At 42.4% G+C, this 20,374-nt stretch overlaps 1 long non-coding RNA gene across 1 annotated transcript in view; it reads left to right on the top strand.

The window, feature by feature from the left end:
• The window catches only part of LOC138511350 (uncharacterized), a 58,340-nt gene extending 45,709 nt beyond the window's left edge, over positions 1 to 12,631 (top strand). The window contains exon 2 of the long non-coding RNA XR_011280610.1: positions 12,334 to 12,631. This is a non-coding gene — a long non-coding RNA (uncharacterized lncRNA). The remainder of the gene's footprint in view (positions 1 to 12,333) is intronic.
• Positions 12,632 to 20,374: the final 7,743 nt, after the last annotated feature.

The following is a 20,374-nucleotide window of genomic DNA, read 5'->3' as shown; positions in this document are numbered from 1 at the left end:
CCCAACAAATGGAACTGCATTTATCACCATTCCTGCTCAGCTCGCACGTGGAAGAGGCCTGCGGGCCGCTGCAGCATTGGAAAGGGCGGAGGAATGGCAGGCAAGGATGGCCTGCCATCTCGTGGTATCTTCCGCGGCAAGCCATAACCTGGCTCGGGTGTAACTTTGGACTGGACGTCCCAGGACCAGGGGCGTTGCTAGGGGGGGGGCTAAGGAGGTTATAGCCCCTGATCTTTTGGTTGTAGCCCCGGATAGAATCTCAGGAGCTACAGCCAAAAGTCTAGCTAGCCCCCCGTCCCAACAGTTCCGACATCAGCTTAGCCCGGGTCTTTTCCAGATCTAGCAACTCCCCTGCCCAAGACCCAGTTTGGCTGGTTCTGGTGAACATGGAAAGCTGCCCGGGACTGGGAGGCCATGGTGCAGCATGACCATGTCTGACAATTTCAAACTTGGGACAAGGAAGGATGGCGAACAAAGAATGCATGGGCGGAACCAGGACTTTTGCCCCAGGGGATGGATGTGGAGACACTCATGTGAGATCTCCCAAGTGGACCAAGTGGCTGGCTGTTTGGCTGTTCGGGTGTGGGGTGCGAGGTGCGGGTTCAGCCTTGTGTTACTTTTTTCCTAAACTTGCACTGAATTTAGGAATGCCGTATAGTGAGCTCTGTCACCTGTAAGTAAGTGGCGTCTTTGTTTCTTTTTTTTTAGATCTTACTGTCTGATGCATGTCAGTTTCTTGTTGAATTTACGTAGTCACGTTTCAACTGGTACTATACGCATTAATCATGGGTAAAGGCATTAAAATACCAACCATGATGAAGGGCCCACGCGCAGATTTTTTCTCAGCAGTAACTACGCGCAGGGATAGCTTGGCGCGTGCAGTAGCACTACCTCTTCCACCGCCCTGTATTGAGGAGGAAGAACTACTCCAGTGCGCGCAGATTTGCTCTGATGAGCTTAAAATGAATGCTGACTCTACTACCAATGATACTGAGCCCATTGACTCTTCGCAGTCACTTTATGAGGAAGAATATTCAACTCACATGGAGAAAGAGGTGCTAAAACAACAGTGGGGGGGAGCGGCTGTGAAGCAGCCTAATATTCATAATGGTAATGATTCATTCTGTGATACCCCCAGTGTTTTTCTGACTGCAGATTTAGAACTTATGGGCCTTCCTTTGAATCATGACATACCTTCCAATGAAGGTGATGATGTTACTAAAAATAATGACATCTGCTCGATGTTGGGGAGCTTCAATAGGTTACTGCTATATGAAGTAAGGAGACAGACAGAAGTACTGGTCCAAATGAATACCTCCATTGAACAGATTCCCCTGAGAGTGAATGACTCATTGTCAAATTCACTCAGCGAATTAAAAACAACCTTGGTGGGCAAAATAGGTTTAACCAACTTGGATCCTTTAGGCATCGAATTGGTATCCAAATCACAAGCCATAGAAGATATAATGACTATATTTGGCACACAAGGTACCCAGAAGGCCAATGACACGGCAGAATTTGCAATTAAGGCTACCTTAGAAAATGTCAGTACCCCCAAGGCCACCTCAATAGAAGGTGAAGCGCCATCTATGCCCAAAACGAATAGTGCTCCTAACAATAAAAAATAAAATAAAAAAGAGCACGACAAACAAAAACGATTAGAGCTAATAATATGGCCAATTCCTCTCGCAAATATTTAAGAGACTTGACTTTTAAAAACTCTATTTTGGAGGCGAGAGATGACATGGAGGACTCTGATGTGCAACCCCCAACTTCTGAGGGGGGTGGGGGCTAAAACGAAAGTTCCTATGGAATCGTAGTCGGTCAACCAGCCTTCTCCGGAAGTCTATTATGAGGCTTGTGACTTAATTTCTGATGCCATGAAGAAAAAACAAAAGAGAGGCGTATGATATTGCTTCTCAACTAACAACCTTAAAAACAGGGTTAGTGGATATCTTTGAAATATTTAAAACTAACTTGTGAGGTACATTGAGTTCCCTTGTTCCAACCCCCATGCCTGCTAATGTTGCCAGTGATCTTATTGAGCAACTCCCATGCCTGCTAATGTTGCCAGTGATCTTATTGAGCAACTCCCTGGTATAACAAACATTAGTAAAGACAAGTCCTGTATTGACTCATTTCCTATGCTTTACGGGTAGGCAAGAGACAGGCGATGAGTACGGTCAATACTGGGTTGGGTCATAGAGAGTGGCTGAATAGTGATCATATGATTGACATTGATCCGTCCTAGGATGCTTTTCTATAGCCCCCCCTATGTCTGAATCTCCTGTCTTAATTAACGAGGAATAGTCCATGTCTGAGAAAACTATTATAAATGAGGGCTGTTTGTCTATGATTGCTGATGCTACTGATCCCCACATCACTACCAGTAAGGAGCTGCCCGTTCCCGAAGAAACTCTAACAAAGATTCCCATCAATATTTCGTCCTAGGAGGATGAAATAGTAACCATTGTCAAGAAAATCTTAGAGGATAAACTTTCCTCGAATATGAACGGGTGGTAAATTGCACACAATAATCAGAAAGCTGCCACATGTGATAATATGAATGTCCAAAATACTCAAGAATATCCTGGGAAATCTAATAATGACTTAGACCTGAGAAAACCTGCTTTGATTGACCTTCCAAGCCTCATACTGACAACCCTGTTTTGTGATGGAAATCAAATTTAGCTAAACCGTCCTTATATTCTCTCATTTCTTGCTCATTTCTTGCTGCTATTCCCGAACTAGCACTAATATCCTTTGCAGATATTGTCCTTGTGGACTTTATTCATAAACAGAGATTTGATTGTGTGGGTTTGGTGATTCCGTCGCCTTTGGTAAGAAACTTGCTGCTATCTCTACAATGTCGGGGTTTTGACCTGTTTCATTACAAGCATCCAATACAAGTAAGCAGTGATAAGTCCCAATCCACGAATGCTGTGGAAAGTAGAGTTGGGGTGGGTTCTAATGTGGCATGTAATAACTCAACAATGGATAATGTTGACAAACAAGAGTGGAGATGGCTTGCACTCTCTCTCAGGGAATCTATCAACTCGCTGAAGTAACTGGGAAAACCTCTCTAGCAAGTGCAGTAAAATCGCACTTTCAAGTTGGAATTCGAGAGGGCATACCCATTTGACCAATAACAGTGAAGTGGCATATGCATTACAATCCTATGATTTGATACTATTGCAAGAAACCTGGGCCATCAGTGATTTATTATGGGAGGGTTATGACATAGTAGAAATGAAGACTTTAAAGGGGGCCAAAGGTCGACCAATGGGGAGACTCTTAATTGCGTGTAAACATACTCTTCTGGCCAATAAAACCAGTGAATGGTCTAGTTTAAACTCCTTCTTGTCTGCGGCATAGGAAACTAAAACTGGTGATACTAATATGCAAATTTGTATTATAAATGTATATTGAACCCGCTAAAATACACAGATACACAGCTAGCGAAAGAAATCAATACTTTGATCATGAAAATTGATGCCTGGCATGCAGTTAATGTGAACGGCCTCATAATCATAGCGGGTGACCTGGATGCGGACTGCAATATTGATTTGTTGGTGGCAGATGCCTTATTGTTTGAAGTCAATCTTAATAACTGTAAGGGTAAAACTGCTGAAGGTAATCCTAAACTATGGGGAGCTATATGGTCCAACTTTTTGGAAATTATGGGATTGGTAAAGATTGCTAATAACTGTTATACATGGAATGCTAGAGGTAGTAGCTCCATTTTGGATTATATCTTTGTATCTGTCAGCTTAGATAAATATACTTCTAAACTTGACGTAGTGGCAATGTCTACTAGCGGTCATAATTTGCTACATATTGATCTAATATGCTCAGTTCCAACAGAAGTAACATCGTGTTATACTGAGGGTTTGTTAGTAAACCTGAAAGGCAATCGAATAAGATGGACGTTTGCGAAAACAATGAGATTTTCCTCTGTTATGGTAAAGAACTTTGAAGATATGCCTATGGAAGAACACATACATACTCTCTCTATGACCACTTTAACAACACATGTTAATGATCTTATATCTAAATCAGTGGAGAGCATTAAGCCTAACAACAAAAGTAGAAGCAGGCACGAACACTGCTTTGACATAGAGGTTCTTAAGCGGAAGCAACTGATGAGAAGTGAAATTAGCTCAACTAAGGAAAATGGCCATATTGCTGACTATACATTGTTAAGTGACTTCAATTCAGCAATCCCACTAAGTCAGTGCCTCGTCTTGGAGGCCCAAGGGAAGCCCTTATTTATATATTTTTATGACAAGTTATACTCTGGATGATAAACCCTTATATAACTCCCCTCTCTTTGAATCCCCCTGACCTCACTGAGCCAAGAAGTAGGTTTGTTTTGCAATTTAAAAGATTTATTGGAAAAAGTATACAATATATATATATATATATATATATATATATATATATATATATATATATATATACATATATATATATATATAATCACACTTTGATGAATAAATTAATATTTGATAGCACACTTAGGCATATGACAGTGATCAACAATGGATGATGTTACACTTGTACGCTTATTTAATGACTTAGGAGTTGATATAGGAAGGAAAAGGTAACTGAGAATGCTTTTAGGGTTTCCAGGAAATGCAATGATGAATAAAATGCAGTACAGAAATAAACTGATTGGGTTTCACAAGAGATAATATGTTCACTTTTCCCCTTGTGGCAATTCACTCCCCCCCTATGCAATAGAAGGAGATGGAAGGGGAGCACACAATTTTCAGGAACACCAACAAAATGCAATACAAAGTTCCAGTTCCCCCCAGCGAGCTTAGAGGAAAACAGGTAGGATTTTAAAGCAGGCAAATCCTTTTAAATGTGGTGGCAATGAAGTAAAATATGCTAAAAATGATTTTAGGTTCAGGGTAGGTGATAGCTACTTTGAATTAGTTCAGGTCAGCACTATCATTGATTCAGGGATGGTTATCAGGTTGAAAACAGAATTCAATAACGGAAGCAAAAGACAGATATTTTTACACGTGGTTGAAATGAAGCAAAATGTCAATTTGCGGCAATTTTTCCGAATGCGTCGAGCGCGATTACGTAATAACTATAAAGAATAGAAAGTCGCTTCCAGGCTTGTTGGAAAGCACAGAATCTTAGCTTTAAAATGAAAGTTAAATCTCATTCCTAGCACCTATGATTCAAGTGATATGGTCGATTTAGTGAAGGTAGTTTCTCGAAATGAAAGTAAACTTCAGAATGACAAAATGACATTTACAGCTTTGAAATGACAGAATGAACACACGATTCCTATGATGCAGTTCTGGACAGGTTCAAATGTTTTGAATCAGATCATTTTAAACTAAGAGATGGGTTCTGCACAGTTCTAGCTGAGTACTCACACTATAAATTTGAAATAGGCCGTCAAGGTCTGGTCAGGTTTGGACTGGACTCCGGGCGGTTTCTGGTACTGGTTCTGCTCACAGCAATCTGGTCTGGGTCTGCTAGCGGCACTTCACAGCGTTCTGGTCTCTCTGGTTCTGGTCTCTCTGGATACAGCACTGCTTTCTGGGTCTGCTACGGGTGCTGGCAAAAGTTCTTGGCAAAGAACAGCTCGCCCGGCTGTTGAATAGTTTGGTTGCAAAAGATTTGGAGGCCTGTTGAAGAGGATTCAGCTTGTGGATGGGCCCCTGCTTTAAGTTATGGCTTGGTTCTGGATCTATCTGGAGTTGAGTTCTGGATTTTGAAGTCGTCCGGCAAAATGCTCTGCAAGAAAGTGGAAAGTGAGTGTCTTGTCAGCAGTCTCTTTTTATGTGTTTTGAAAGTGGGTGTGTGCGTGGGCATAACTAAGCCTGGCTCTCACAACTTATCATTGGCCAAGCTCTCCTTTCTCCCTTGAAGGGAGAGGAATGGAGTGTAATCGGGCATCAATTTTATGGCATACAGAAAGATCACTCCCCTTTGCATTTACTTAGAAAAATCAATCTTACCCAAAACACATATTTCCCAGATACACAGTTTGTTGAAACTACATGTACACATTGCAGATGAATTTAAGATACACTCTTGCCCAACTCTGATCTTTCTAAGAGCTTGGGTTAAGAAATGACAACATTGTTTTGTTTTTGGTAGCTTTAGCAACATTGGTTTTTCCTCAAAATTTACACAGACCTGCACCCATTCCCTAAGCATTTTACTGGAAATTACTATGTCTCTATCCTAAACACAGTGTCTGCAATATTAATAAATAGCGGGGTTCGGTCCCAGAACACCGCACAAAGTGGAGTTTGGTCTCAAATCGCGAGGGCATTTTCCATTTTAAGGACCCCCAAATTGTACATTTCTGTGAGCTTAATACAAGATTTCAGAAGCATTTAACTTAAACATATATTTGCTGCAATATGAATCCACAATTCAGTCTGGCCCGCCCCCAGAAGCTTGATGAGTCAGAGATCACAGGCCTCTCCTTTCTCCAGAAGACTGTTTACAGTCCACACCCAAAATTAGCATAGCCCATTCAATTGAAAGGGTCTATTGTGTTGTGTCTTGCAGGCTGCAGGGGAAACTCCTCCCTCTCAATCAACAGGGCCATGTGATATCCTGGGCTGTTGTGTGTGTCTCTGAGGTGTTAATGGTTCTCAGGAAAAGCAAGTCTTTTGAACTTTTAATTACATAAGACCCCCTTCTGTTCACTGCACAGTTCTGTAAGACAGCTCTCCTGTCAGGATTTATAGAGCGCCAGCGCCGGTCAGTGTCCAATGCCGGTACTGCACCTATTTTTGACAGCTGTTTTGAATTAATATATTTCAAAAAGAAAGGATTTTACTTGATAGTATATGATCCTTGCTTGACATGGCATTGATGTGGATCTGCAGTAGAGTAAAGTAAAACACTCAACCAGAGTTGGATTTTTGTTTGGTGGTTCCGGGCCCATGATCTTAGCAGTTTTTGACATTAATAAAACAGATTTTGAACAGAACCGTCTTTCTTTGCACTGGTGGGTGGCAGGTCAGGGGACCATTTTTGTGTGCGCAAAACGGCGCGGTTTTCCCGGATTCTGGCGCAAATGTGGGCTTTTCCGCCATCTTGGATTTTCTAAGCCCACAGCACCAAATGTTGCAGCATAATAACTTGAACGTGGGTCAAGACACCGAACAACATTTATGCAGATTAAAAAAATTAAACAACATTGCAAAAACTGATTAATAAGTCACAAGGGAACACAAGCTCAATTGGATGGGGAAACATGCTCAATACATTTAAAGGGAATAACATATCCAATTTCTGGCAAATTATTAACAATGTTGAGTTTTCTCAAAAAGAAATGCTATTTACTCAAATTAGTGAGAGAAGGTGGGAAGAATATTTTTCTAAAATGTATAACTGCAATGTGGCTAATTCTATGGGCGATAACAACAATATTGTTGAATGGCATTTGAATATTTCTATTTCAAATATATCCTGTTTAATTGGTAAATCAAAACACTCTGCGGCTTCTGGGCCTAATAATTTATCCAATCAGATCTTAAAAACCGACATTGAAGTATGGGCCAAAATTCTACATATTCTATATTGTGATATTCTACTCTCCAAAACTATACCCGAGTCATGGAAATTAGCGCTTGTCATCCCAGTCTACAAAAAGGGCTCTAGATATGCCCCGGAAAGCTATAGACCTAGAGCTATTTCCGATCCTGAGTCAAAGATTTTTGCCTCTATTGTACTGGAAGAAATGCAGGAATGGATTAAGTGCAACAATATATTGGACCCAAACCAAATTGGTTTAAAAAAAAAATATGGGCACTGACTGTGGGGATTAATACTCAATAGTCATCAATCTAAAGCGCTAATGAAAAATGGAACTCCAATTTTTGTCGCTTCTATGGATCTCAGTAGAGCATTTGATTTGGTTGATCGGCCAACTCTGTGGTCTTTACTGAGAGACTTGAATATGCCCAAACATCTTTTGGAGATAATTATAGAACTACATCTGAGACAAAAATACAAGTCAGGCTAAACTCGTAAGGTCGCCTTAGTTCAGAGATTAACATCCCCAATGGGCTTCGACAAGGCTGCATACTAGCGCCTACCCTGCTTAACTTATATGGCTGTAGAGCCAACAAAGCTTTAAAGAACAAAGCGTTAGTGGTGCCCAAACTTGGTAATAAAAGGCTTGAATGGCTAGCCTATGCTGATGATTTCTTGTTGCTGGACTGTACCAAAGTGGATTTGCAAAGAATGATAAATGCATTTGTAATATTTGTGTCAAAATTACATTTAAAAATAAATGCATCTAAGACTACCATTGTTTGCCTGGGGAAACCTAAAAAAAACTTTTGGGATTCACATGGCATTGTGAGGGCAAACATATTCCGAACTGGTTTCCGAGTTTCCCTACTCTGAAGGTTTCCGAGTAGGTTTCCCTACTCGGAAACCTTCTCAACCCTGGCTTACCTCCCATCTCTGCTCTATGCAGCGCCTTCTCAGGCAATTACAGAGACTCTGGCTCAAAACTCCCTCGCTTTCTAATCAAACTTCTTACTTCTCTTACCACGCACTTTACAACTCTTGTCTTGCAACGGCCAAGTCCTCCTACTACTCCAATCTTTTCCAGTCTCAAGCCTCTCATACTTGTCGGATTTTTCAAACTCTTTCCTGCCTTCTTTCTCCTCCTACTCCTGATCCCTCATCCAATTCCACACTTTCTCCCTCTGACTTTGCCAACTTCTTTTCCTCCAAAATCATCACACTCCTCCGGCAAAAAATTAACTCCCTCTCTGACTCCCTCTCTCCTCCTCCCCCCTCTCCTCCCTCTTCCACTATGTCTGTCTTTTCATCTGTTTCCCCTTCTGATGTCTCCTCCCTTCTATCCAAAGCCCACCCCACGTCCACCCCTCTGACCCTCTCCCCTCCATTCTCATCCCCAAGATCTACCCTCTTCCTATCCCTTACCTTACCACTTTCTTCAACTCCTGCCTCTCCTCATCTACCTTTCCCTCTGCTTTCAAACATGCAATGATTATTCCTATTCTAAAGAAACCCTCTGCTGATCCACTTCTCACCGCTAACTACAGACCTATCTCTCTTCTGCCTTTCCTTTCTAAACTTCTTGAGCGCCTTGCCTACTCTCAACTCTCTTCCTTAGTCTCTTCATCTGCTCTCCTTCCTCCCTTCCAATCTGGCTTCCGTCCCAAACATTCTACTGAAACTGCTCTCACATCTATTCTCAACTCTCTCCTCTATGCTCGGCATGACAAGCAATCGTCTATCCTTATTCTCCTTGATCTCCCGGCAGCTTTTGACACTGTCGATCACCTACTCCAGCACCACACTCTCTCCTCCTTCGGGTTCAAAGGCCCTGTTCTGAAATGGCTATCTTCTTACCTCTCCTCTCGTTCCTTTGCTGTTTCATGGGGATGCCAGACCTCTCCTTCCTTCCCTCTTATTTACGGTGTTCCTCAAGGCTCTGTACTTGGTCCTTTCCTCTTCTCTCTTTACACCCCCCTCATTGCTCCTGTTATCTCCTCCTTTGGCATCTCCCATCACTTCTATGCGGATGATACTCAACTCTTTCTCTCTTTCTCCTCCTTCACACCTGTCCTCCACCTTAAACTCTCCTCTTGTCTCACAGCCATCAAGAGCTGGATGTCCTCCCGCTTTCTCTCTCTTAACACTGATAAAACCGAAGTCCTTTTCTTCCCTTCTAATACTCTTCCTCCTCCCTCTCCTCTCCCTTTCATCCACTTTCCTCCCTCCAATCTCCCTATCTCCACCCATGCTCGTAATCTAGGCGTTCTATTTGACTCCTCTCTAACCTTCTCACAACACATTTCACTCACCTCCCGCACCTGCCGATACCACCTCCACAATATTTGCAAAATCCGACCATCCCTCACATTCCACGCCACCAAACTCCTTATTTCCTCTCTCATCTTTTCCCGCCTCTTCTACTGCTCCTCTCTAATCTTCGGACTTCACACATCTCTTCCTCCTCCCTCTCCTCTCCCTTTCATCCACTTTCCTCCCTCCAATCTCCCTATCTCCACCCATGCTCGTAATCTAGGCGTTCTATTTGACTCCTCTCTAACCTTCTCACAACACATTTCACTCACCTCCCGCACCTGCCGATACCACCTCCACAATATTTGCAAAATCCGACCATCCCTCACATTCCACGCCACCAAACTCCTTATTTCCTCTCTCATCTTTTCCCGCCTCTTCTACTGCTCCTCTCTAATCTTCGGACTTCACACATCTCAGCTTGCCCCCCTTAAATCCATATACCACTCCGCTGTTCGTGCCCTTTGTCTCCTTACCTCCCGTGACTCCATCTCCTCCTCGCTCTCTCACCATCGCTAGCTACCTTTCCACTTACAGCTAAAATTCGGCTTTCTCTGCCTTGTTTTCAAATCCCTACATGGTCTTGCTCCTCCTTATCTCTCTTCCCTTCTCTCCTTTACTCCCCCTCTCGCTCCCTTCGTTCCGCTGACCATTTCCTTCTCACTGTACCTCCTTCTCCCTGCGCTTCCTCCCGGTTCCGCACCTTCCAACTCCTTGCTCCTCTGCACTGGAACTCTCTCCCCTCTCAATCCGCTCTTCCATGACCCTGCCCTCATTTCGCACTTCCCTTAAATCCCTCCTCCTCCATTCTCCACCTTGAAAGACCCCCCTGCCCTCTCTACTCCCCCCTTCTTTCCCTCATCTAATTCCTCTCTCCTATTTCACTCTCTCTCCCTTCCATTTACGCTCGTTATATCCTTCTCCTTCCCCCCTCACCAATCCTATTCCCACTCCACTTCCCCCCCTCAGTTAATTGCTCTTTGTACTGTTTTGTTGTTGAATGATTCAAGATGTAATTTTTGCTCCCAATGTTATTTGTTGGTGTTACTTTGTATTAAGTTGTTCCATTGTACAGCGCCTTGGTGTAAGGTGCTCTATAAATAAATAAATAAATAAATAAAAATTAAGTGCCAGAATGCATTTAAATATTTGGGATACTACTTTATAGGACCTGGCTCCACAACTATAACAAAAACCCAATTGAGAACAAAGACAAAGATGGCCTTATAGCAAATGCGTAAATTGGCGATCAAATACTGCAAATTTACTATGGTGCCTTTGAGAACTTACTATATCATGAAGGGAATTACAAGGCTAATGTTTGGTATGGAGTTTTTTTACTTAGAAAACACTGACTTTGTGAAGTCTCTAGAAAGTTTAATATGGAAGGGAATTTAGTTTTTTATACCCAAATGTGTACCGATGGAGATTATTAGATATGAGCTAGGTCTCCACTCCTTGAAATCGATCATTATGTGGAAAAAGATACTGCTATGGAGAAAATGTTTATTAAACCCTCCAGAAGTCCTCTATGCTGTAGCGGATATGGATTATACTAATACATTTCGGAATCAATTGAAGGCTAAGGTAAAGGACTGTCTTGCCAATTTGGGTGTCTCAACTGAAATGCTACTGTCTAATCCCCAGAAACTAAAAATGATTTTGAAAAGTGGTGACTGGGAAGAGTCTGTACGAACAACTTCACAATCAAGAAATTTCAATCAGATATATTCATTCTGGAAATTCTTTCCAGCTATTGAGGTTTATCTGGATAAATATCCTTGTCGAAGCCTAGGTAACCTTTTCATGAGATTCAGGTTAAATGTTTTGCGAACCAATTATATTCCTAAAGGTTGGAACCTGACGAAGGACAGATGGGATTGGTGCAGATACTGTATGAACGAGGGTACTAAGGAAACTTTGCAGCATATTTTACTAATCTGTCCGGCTTTGATTCAACAACGCATTTTATATTTTGAACAATTTGTGGAGCATTTACATTGAGTAAGTAGAGAATTATTGTGGTACCAAATGCGACATGGCTATAGTACTGCTTTAAGGATAAGGGTTACTGCATTTCAGAAATTTTTTTGGGACCTTTCCTAACGTCATTTGCCTGTGAACTTTGTATTAATAGAGTGAAACCATCTTCTTCAATCTTGGATTTGTTCAACAAGGATGTTTTAACTGGGGCTTGATTCTGCTGTTTCATTTATGGGTTATATCGACATTTCTTCTTTTCCAAATATTTTCAGATATGCTGGCTTTGCTTTGGTCTGAGGCGCTCTAAGGTTTCTGATCTAGGCTGTTACTGTTCGCTTTCTATTTTAGAAAAATTTAAGAAGTTTTTGTTAATAAGATTTGTTAGATCTAAGTGTTTTTTTGGTTTATGTTTAGTTTATATTTACTGCTTTTTTAATATTGTGAATTTGTATTTTTATCTGACATAATGTTTTTGTAAAGGTTTAAATAAAACATAAACAATACATTTTAAAAAAGGATCTCACGAGACGACGCCCCAGGAAGAGGCGAGGAGCCGGCGGGAAACACAGTGAAAATGGGACGGAGAGTGAGTGGAGGTCCTCTGCCCCAGCTCCTGCTTCAATGAAAATGACACAGCATCCACAACTGGCCCATCTGTGACACTACTCCCCCATGGACTTAAGCATCCTTAGGCACTGTTCTTCCAGACCAGAGAAACAGCCATTAATGTGTGCTCATTGCAGCTTGCTACATGCCATGCAGGGCCTATGTGTAACTATCACCATGCAGAAATAAAGCACTATAAACCTCCCTACGTGCAGAGTGTCATTGCGAGGCCACTAATGGGGTAGCTGTTTTTGGTGCGCAGGGTGAAGGCGAATGTGCACTGGAATAAATGTGCAGGGCACTTTTTGGTGTTGGTACGCTTGTTCACAGGAGAATTGGCTAGCATTTCGGTGCTGGACGGCCCCAGGACAAAGACTGATATGCAGGTATATGTATCCTCTGTGAAAGATAGTGAGCTAAAGAATCTGGATAAGGCTTTCATAACCAGGACTAATGTCCGGCAGAGGGGCTTTCCAGGACCCCTTGTTTTTTTGCAAAAAAGCATAGGGCTACCTTTTAAGCACCTCATTTTGGTCTGAGGGTGATTCCATCTCTCTGAAGGTGCTTTGAGGTGTGGGGGATGGTAGTGGCTATGATGGTTACTGCTGCGCCAGGTGTGTAGCCCCCTGCCACATTGTTGGTGCAGTACACCAGTGTGGTGGCCATTGGGATGTTGGTGCATTTCTTTGGGCCATGTTCTGGCTATTTGTATTTTGTGTCATCCATCCCTTTCTCTATATTATCTACAGGACATGGCCTGGATGGCCGTTTTACTGACTAGCGCTCATCATAGGACCATCGGGGCATCCTCTTATTTTCAGTTTGAACTGGTATATACTTGCTTGGGGTCATCTAGGGTTTCCGGTTTCCATATGGTGGGTTGGGGCTTTCTGTTTGGGGGTTTGAAGGGCTAGCCTTGTTTGCTGACTGCTGAGGCCTTTGTGCGCTCACCTGTGATGTGATTGGTGGACTGGTTTGAACATGTTACTGGGTTAGTGTGCTCTGTTCATGTTACAAATTGAGATATTTTGGGAATTCATTCTTCAAACTACACCTGAACACATGGAAGACTGCTGACCGGCTCATGGTGATATTGCTGATGAACCTGGTTAGCCATACTGGATGGAACCGGGCTGTTTTGTCCTTGCTCCCTGCTCCTTCTCTCCAGTGGTATCATGTGGTGGGCTCCAGTATAGAGCTGTGGAATACATTGTGTATCATACTGGGCGTGCATTTAAACAGGGGCTGCCTGGGTCGGCCCACTGGTTGCACTGTGAACGGGTGAATAGGTGTTTTGGCAAAAGGCCAATCAAACTGCCACTGAAGGGTCATGAGCGCATAGCTGCACCATCACTGGATTTGTATTCTGGGAGCGTGGTGTACTTTGGACCAATCTAAAACGGGTTGAGTCACTCTTAAGGTTGCCTTTGTGGGTTCAGGATGGGACAGCATCGTCTTATAGGACGTTTTGACCATGAGCCCTGGTCTGCACGAAGGGATCGGCGGGATACGGTGGCTAAAAGCAGGACCTGAAGAGATGCATTATTACCCGGACGGCTGCCATGTAGGTGTGTTGAGTTGCTGGTGTGGTGGTTGGCTGCAACCCTGGTTACATTTTAAATGTGGCTTCTCATTTTGGGGAATAAGCTGGAAGCCTCTGTCCGGAGATTTCTACACCAGCAAAGTTCCTTTTTTCCCAGTTGCCTGTCTGGAAACCAATCTCCAATATATGGTCTGTGCATCTCTGTGTGAAATGGATTCTTCCTCCTTCCTGCCTGACAACCAGTCTCCGATTGGTGTGATTTCTCTCCAACCATCTCCTTCCAGTTGCATCCAGAAATAATCTACAATATCCTTTTTGTCTTTCAGTGTGAAAGCTATTGTATCATCCAAACTCCTCCCCATATCTTGTGACTAAGGTGTGGCTATCCACGCTGAATGAATGGGAGGGTTTACTCCTAATGTTGTAGGCCTTTCATTTATGTAATGTAATGTAACTTTGAAAGTGAATGTGCAAGTTAAAAAAATAAAGATCATTATAGTCTAGAGATTGGGAGACACAATTCAAGATGCTACATTCCTCTGTGTGATGTATAATTATTTTTCTTCTTTTTTTACATGTTTTATCATTATATACTAGGCACATTTTATGTTGCTTGTAAGACATATTTTCTACCTACCAATTGCAATGTGTCTCAAGTTTCTATGATACTCCAATATAAATATATACATTTTGAAACAATTATAATATGGTATTACCACACCATACATGAACATTTCCTTAGCTCGACAAGAAGTATAAATGCCGTTTTCGGATGGCAGATGTCACTGGCAATGCAGGGTACATTAGTTATTTTTCATGATATTAATACATGTACATGCTAGTTTCTTTTACTTGGCACAGAACTGGACTGCTAAATTTAAATGCATTATTTCATGAAGAGTCTGAAATTGATGGCTGTGACTGCTTCCTTAGCAAGTTTATTGGGCCTGGACTTAAAAACTAGTTTGAACTCTTTGAACCTGGCTATCTTGCTGTGGCCAACCAACCCATGATCTGCCTTGTGATGGAAATTCCTGAGATTGGGGCTAGCTTTACAAGCCGTCTCCAGCTACATGTTATGGGATTGTCCATTTCACGTTAAATAAAAATGCACTGTAATTCTAAGTCAAATGAAGTGCATGGATAAATACTATGGAACTTCGAATGGTGCTTCTTTTCTTCATTAAACTTCACTTGGAGACCATGCAAATGGCAGCAGTCTGCTGTATAAATCAGCATACCATAACATAACATTAAGGTAAACGTGTCTGCCTGTTGCAGATGGCTTACCATTAAGGGACTGTGTCTGCCTGTTGCAGATGGCTTACCATCGGACCTGACTCTTTGGGGTGGATCCGGCGTTTTATGGACCCTGCTTCTTCTGCTGCTGACTGTGCCATTGTAGCGTGTGGCTCCATGCCCCTCCAGTGTGTGGTCCTGTGACCTTGAACAGCCTGGTCTCGTGACTTAATGGACTGTGTTTGCCTGTTACAGATGTCTTCCATCTGACCTGACTCCTGGCAATGGATCCACCATCTATGGATCCTGCTTCAGCTGCCGCTGGCTGTGCCATTGCATCATGTGGACCCACCCCCTCCAGTGTGTGTGGTCTCATGTTGCCAGAATATAAGGTCCCATACCAAGGGCATCCATCCGCCTGGGTGTCCCCCAAGGGCAGTCCTCCTAAGGGCAACATTGATCCCTGTTTGGCCATGTTCTCTCTGGTTCGATTGGTTACTTCCTTTCCGTTCCATTCACTGACATGCAATCCACATATAGCCTTCACAATGTATTACTTCACTCAGTTATTTTCGTGTTCCCTATGCTGTCTCTTTACTATGAATATATCTGCCCGCTCTGGCGGTGGGACCGGCCTGATTTTTCATCCTCATTGGTCTCTGCTTCGACTCACCGTTTATCCACCTTAATTCTCATCCTTTGAATTTCATGCTATTTCCTTCTCATCTCCTGCTTGTATTATTCTGTTGGTCATCTATCCCCTCCTGGCCCCCTTGGGTCTTTCTACAGCGACTTTAATTCCCTTTTATCTTTAGCCTCTACTCTGCCACTTCTCTTATTGTTCTTGGAAGCTTTGTCATTCATCTTCCCCTGTCCCTTGCTGACCTTTCCACTTGACCCCTTATTTTTTCTACTCTCTCCTATAATCCTGTTAAGCTACCCTCTCCTACTACTCATATCAAAGGCAGGATCCTTGACATCGCCTTTATGTCTGCTGATTGTAATGTTACTGATTCCATTCTTACTCATGCTCTTCCTCCTGCAGATCACTTTCTGATCTCCTCTTCTTTCATTCCTCCCTTCCCTGCTCCTTTTGCAGTTCTCCCTTCTTCCTCTTATTTTCTGTGTCTGGAATTTTGCAATCTTAAACATTCCTTACTAATATCTCGAGACATCTACCGGGCTCCTCCCATTGTTCTATAATTTATATTCATTCTGCTCTTGATACGTTTCACACTGCCTTTACTGCATGCTGTGATTCTCTCTGCCATTTATCTCCCTTTCAAGCCAAGGGCAAACCTCCCACCCTTGGATTTCCGATTCTCTTCGGCACCCTAGGATCCAACTTCATAGAGCCAAACTTAAATTGCTGAAATATAGAAAATCTTTTATGTAATATTTGCTGTTCATTGACAGCTCATTCTGTCCCCTGTCCTGCAGTCAGTTCCACTGACTCTGCCAACACCTCTACTTCTGATCGCCACTCTCCTTTTTATTCTGCTGTATCTCAGATTCTGTCATCGTCAACTTCATTTCTCAATCATACCCAACTTCCACTCCTTCTGATCTTTTACCTGCTTCTCTTATCAAACCTTTTATTCCTGCTTTTGTCTCTTCTCTGTCTTCTATCTTCAATTCTTCTTTCTCCTTTGGATACTTCCCTTCTTCTTTCAGATCTGCCATGGTCACCCCCCTTTGTGTCCTATTTCCTTTCTCCCCTACCTTTCAAAACATTTCAAGTGACTTGCTTACTTTCAACTGAGCTCATCTTTATAATCTTCTGCCCTCTCAACAATCCGGCGTACATCACAGTTTTTCCTTCCACCAAGACCGCTCTTCTCCCTGACACTATTCTTAATGCTCGCACCCATAAATTGTCTTCTCTTCTTGTTTTACTTGACCTCAGTTCGGCCTTTGACACATTGGATTACTCAACACTTCTTTCCACACACTCATCTCTGATTTTCTGACACTACTCTCTTGAGGTTCTCTTCCTATCTCTCTGAGCCTTCTTTTAAAGTTACTTAGAAGGGGCCCCTTTCACTGTCTCACTCTCTTTCTTATGGTTGTTAAGATGACGGCAGGAAAAGTCCCAAATTACACAGAAGTTCTGAAACCAGTTTAAACACGACTCAATAACAGAAACAGACAAACTGCAAGGCAAGACCTAAATTTATTATCACCAAACTAAAGCAGGGACAGAATAAAAGCATATAATTCTTGGCGCTCTCCCCGTTACACAACAAACATGATTTATGTATTCAACTTTTGTTATAACTGACATCATACTGTAATCTTAATTAACAAAATCCTACGGGGTACAGGATTGGCTAATAGTGGTAATTATATATATAATCTATAGGGGTTACATTTCTAATTGGGTAACGCTTGTCTGATGGCTACGCCTCTAAATTTATAATGGTAAAAAGACATCATCTCTGCAATATGTAATTGGCTGTCACCTTACTTCATGGGCGACATAACATTGGAGATTTTCATTGGTTGGCTTCTTACCAACCTTGGACAACTGACAGGTCATCTAAACATGAGCCAAACAAGAGGAAGGGGAGAGAGGTCAACAGATTGCTTTCCTTTCAATTAAAGAAGATACCATTCTTTATTTCTAGGCCATGAGCCAGGGTGATCTCTTTGTATTTGGCCATGTGTGGCATCTTGTGTCTGGGCATGCGTGTAAGAAGTAAGGCAGGTGTCCTATCTGTGTTTCTTGCAAATGAGTAGACAGTGTTCTTAAATTATGGGTCACGTGTGATGAGACCTTGTTTGGAAATATTTCATCATTCATTTATTGGGAATTTAGCTACTATTGTTGCAAGTATTATGTTTTCTCTTACCAATGGGGACACTCTTGAGTTATTCTGTGTGGAGTCCTTTGGCTTATAGTTGTCCTGCACCTGGCCTAAAAAGGCTGGTTGTACTCTTATAAGGCTGTAATTGATCTGGGAGTATCCTTCTTGTGTCCTGGGAATTACTATCTCATGCTTTCACTGTAACGTTCTGACCATCCCTTAATTTGTGATAACCTTGCCTGTGGTTACCAGCTCCTTCCTGAGCTCAGTACGGACCTGTATTTGTGATTCTGGCATGTTGTGTTCTCGGCAAGCCCTGAGGCCTTTCGTTTAATTAGAGGCATGTTGTGGCTTCCATTTTGGAAAAGATGGCTGCCCATTACTTTTGCATTTCTATGTTAGCAAGCTCTATTCACGTGTTCATATTGCGTTCATCTTGTACATTGCTTATGTTAGTATTCTTTATGTTTTATGGATGCTTTGTTAATAGTATTTTTTTATGAATGTCAGACCTTCCAGGATATTGCGGCATGAAATGGCAAATTTTTCGGAATGAAATGGGAAAAAAATTGCGGCACTAAACTTTATTTATTGCAGCATTTTTTAGGCACATTTTGTATTGACTGTAGGGTGTAATATTGGCACATTGCAGGAAAGAGGCAGTGTCCAAGGCTATAAGAGAGCAAGAGTGTCATTATTTTTACCTTTTTATCAATTTAAAAGGAAGAGTCCCAGATATCTCTGGCTTGGCAGAACAGTGTTTGTTTTGGCTATGTTTTTGTTTTAACGTGCATGCCTATTTAATATTATTGACAGTATTAATCGTTATCAGTTGTAATGCTGAAAAGATTCCCCTTCTATGTTCTCCAAATCCCAAACACCCACACACCCCTCTCACCAACACACCTCACACGTCTCACCAATTCCCCATCATAACTTGCGTTCCTGAACCTCTCACTCTGTCATACACATACTCATGTGCTCTGTCACACTGCCAAGTCACAATTCGCACTCCCCCGTCCCTGCCACACTCCAAATCATACTCCCAACTCATACCTTACCCTCCCCAATTCCGTATAGAGTGCTTCATTCTTTCATACTACTTCTACATCTTGCATTCTTTCTCCCATTCTATCACACTCTTCCCTCACCCTATCACACTCTTCCCTCACCCTTTCTCCCAATCGGCACCTCACTGCCTCTTTCTGGCCAACTGCCCCCTGTCTGCTTTTTGGCCCACTGCTCCCCCCTGATACTACGCTCACCTCTAGTTTCTGTACCTCTGTCCCCTCTCTGATTTATGGCCCGCTGCTCCCTCTATGATGTCTGGGACACCGCCCCATTGCTTCTTTTCTGCTCTCTTGCCCACCGATTCCCCCTCTGACCCACTGCTCTGCCTCTGCTTTCTTGCCTACCACTCCACATCTCACCCATCACCCCCCACTCTCTCTCTTGTCCCTCTCATATTCTGACCATTTTAAAAGTAAAATAAAATTTAGATTTAGGTGCAGATCCTGAAAGAATGGGGCATCTAAAAAAAAGAGCAGAGGATATGCTATTTTTAGATATCAATTCTTTTGGAAATGAGCGGGTCACCTTCTCAAAGGTGACCTGTGCTTTTCCACAGGGCTGAGCTGTGGCACAAATGATATGCTGGCCGCTGGCCAGCGCCTTGGTTACGTTTGTGTCAAAAGCGCTCTCCTGACAATGTCCTACAGGCTCCCAGCACATTTCTCTGTGACAGGCCTTTAAGGGGCCTGCCCCTATAAAATGCAACCCAAAAAACGAATTTCTATCCTATTTGAGGAACAGAAATGCAAGTGAGATAAAAGTGATTAATAACTCTGCTGTCACATAAAAAAAAGTTGGAAAAAGTAGGAAGACCCTATCATGAAGTGGCACCCACCCTGTGCCCCCGCGGAACAGGCGCATAACGTTCCCATAAGGTTCCCTACAATTTCTGTACATTTAAAAGCGTATCTTCTTTGTACATTTGGGATGAACTTTTAAAAGTGCAGATACAGACCCTGATTTGCACAAAGGGGTGAAAAAGGCCATCTGAATGGGCGCATCTTACATGTGACCATTCAGATGCCATAGTGGATTGGGCTGCACTTTTTTTGGCGCAAGTGATGAGATGTGCTTGCGCATTCTATTTCGTGTGTCAAAAAAAGTTTGGAGAATCTTGCCTCATGTGTCCTTTTTTGATGTACTTTTTTGCAAAAACTGTTGTTTTCGCTGATATTTTTGCAAAAACTGCAGTTTTGTGCTTTTTTCAAAATAAATGCAGTTTTCGCAGCATTTTGCGCGATCGCAAAGTCCCTATAAGTTGGAGGGTCTGTATTACCTAGTGTCTGCATTC

The sequence above is a fragment of the Ambystoma mexicanum genome, chromosome 6p (assembly GCF_040938575.1).
Source record: "Ambystoma mexicanum isolate Mex_15411 chromosome 6p, UKY_AmexF1_1, whole genome shotgun sequence".
Lineage (NCBI taxonomy): Eukaryota > Metazoa > Chordata > Amphibia > Caudata > Ambystomatidae > Ambystoma > Ambystoma mexicanum.
Note: the sequence above shows the minus strand (reverse complement) of the source record. Positions and strands in the feature narration are given on the sequence as shown.